Below are 2,500 nucleotides of genomic sequence, written 5' to 3' on the forward strand. Positions count from 1 at the left end.
ATTTATTTATTTATGCACGCATTTATTTACTAATTTACTTGCTTATTTCTTTATTGGTTTTATCTATTCTTTCATCTGTTTATTCATATATTTAATCATATATTCATTCATTTGTTTCCTTGTTTACTTTTCACTCGTATCCAATTATCTATAAATTTCTTTATTTATCCATGTTGTTTATCTTTTTATTGATCTATTCGGAGGAGTATTTGTTTGTTTGTTTACCAATTTATTTACTTATATTAAATTCTTTATTTTAATTTTTTCATTTACCTTTTCTATTTATTGGTATCATAAACGTTCTTCTTTATTTCATCTTAACCTTCTGAGAGATTTATTTGTTTATATTTGTAGGATTTATCATGAAATCGGGCCCCACACGATCAATGTTATTGTTGCAATATTCCGTATTGTATAATAGTATTGACTGTGTAGGGATGGTGTTTGGTGTCTTCAATACATTGTATCATTCTTTGATGTCTTCAATATATTGTGTCATTCTTTGATGTCTTCAATATATTGTGTCATTCTTTAATGTCTTCAATATATTGTGTCATTCTTTGATGTCTTCAATATATTGTGTCATTCTTTGATGTCTTCAATATATTGTATCATTCTTTGATGTCTTCAATATATTGTATCATTCTTTGATGTCTTCAATATATTGTATCATTCTTTGATGTCTTCAATATATTGTATCATTCTTTGATGTCTTCAATATATTGTATCATTCTTTGATGTCTTCAATATATTGTATCATTCTTTGATGTCTTCAGTATATCGTGTTATTCAATACCATCCCTGCACTGTCAGTGATATTGTACAATACGGAATATTGTGTAATGTTATTGATCGCTTAGGGACCGTTTTATACATTTCTTTATCAATATATCCAAGGGGAAGTATTCTGGAAGGGGGGGTGGGGGGTTATTTGTTTACAAACCCGAAAATGTTCCCGACTGGAAGGCCCGGCGGCTCCAGCCAACCGACAACCAGGACTCGCAAGACGTGGTACAGGAGTCTGCAGTGTTGGAAACTGAATTATAAAAAGAAGTTTTTATGTTAAAATACCGAGAACGTTGGTCTGAGAGTTTTTATCCCGTTTATAGCCAGATAGAATAAACTGTGAATAACCCAAAAAACATATAAAGACGTGTTTGATGCGCGTTTAGCTTTACATTTGATTTAAGAAGGAAAGAGACAAAAACTGGTTTACCAACGGTGTAGTTAACGAATGGAATAAACTTAGTAACCATGTACTGAACGCAAAAACAGTTTATTGTGAGAAAATCAGATAACTTTATGGATAGGAATAACAGGTGGTAAAGGACATGGAACTGTCTAGTGTAAGCCCTATGGTCTCTTATAGTTTCCTCCATTCTTATGTTCTTATGACTTTAATCAACTTAGGAGTAGACCTTGTACCAACCTTTCATTCAGGCATCGTAAGTAGATAAAACTACACTGGTTTGATTATGGTAAACAAATGCTTAATTTGTCAGAGTATGTATTACATAAATATATACATAGCAGACGTAAATGCATACAAAGGATTACAAAGGCGGAGCATCCCGATAGGAGACCTTTTGGTCCATATCAAGGTCGGATGCGAAAAAAATATATAATAATGATGAATAAATAAATAAAAAAATAAACGAATTAATATATAAAAACTATAATAAAGTAAATGATAATAGATAGAAATAAATACATAGGAATAGTTAAATAATAAACAAACAGGTAAATAGTAAATAATAATAAATTCACTTATAACTAATAATAGATGAGAATCAAATAAATAATAATAAACAGACAAATGATAACAAAACAAATAAACAAATAATATAAAATAAATGACAGTCATTACAGCATCTTACTTAAGTGCTTATCTAAATGATTCTTAAAGCTTTGAACTGAACTACATTGCACTGCCTCTGCACGAAGTTTATTCCATTCATTAACTACACAGCGAAGCTGTTTCTACCCACTTCATACCCCAACACACAGGGCAAAGGTAAAGGCATTGGTCGAAACAACGTGTCTTATGGCGTAGGCTCCTTATCATTCTGTATATACATATACGATATACATTGTATGTGTTATACATCATATACATATAACATATATCTATAATGCATTCAAGTTAGAGTTCAGCTTTAATGGCCCATTACAGGACCTGCCTGACCTGAGTGACAATGCATATTTGTGCTTCACCACGGTATATGTAAAGTCTTTGGACATGTTGCAACGGTAGTGAAAAGCGTATTTGTACATTATATGTTACGAGGATCTGATATGAGAATGAAGCAAGGGTGGTGGACAGGAGTGGAAGGGGTGAGGGGGAGTGCCTACCTCTGACATGGCTACCCTCCCTTATAAGGGGGGAAGAAGCCCTTGGTAGGTAGATAGGTAGATAAGTAAATAGATAGATAGATAGGTAGATAGATAGATAGATAGGTAGATAGATAGATAGGTAGATAGATATAGATATAGATACAGA

This window comes from Oratosquilla oratoria, chromosome 21 (genome assembly GCF_046742065.1).
Source record: "Oratosquilla oratoria isolate Oo_2021 chromosome 21, ASM4674206v1, whole genome shotgun sequence".
Taxonomy (NCBI): domain Eukaryota; kingdom Metazoa; phylum Arthropoda; class Malacostraca; order Stomatopoda; family Squillidae; genus Oratosquilla; species Oratosquilla oratoria.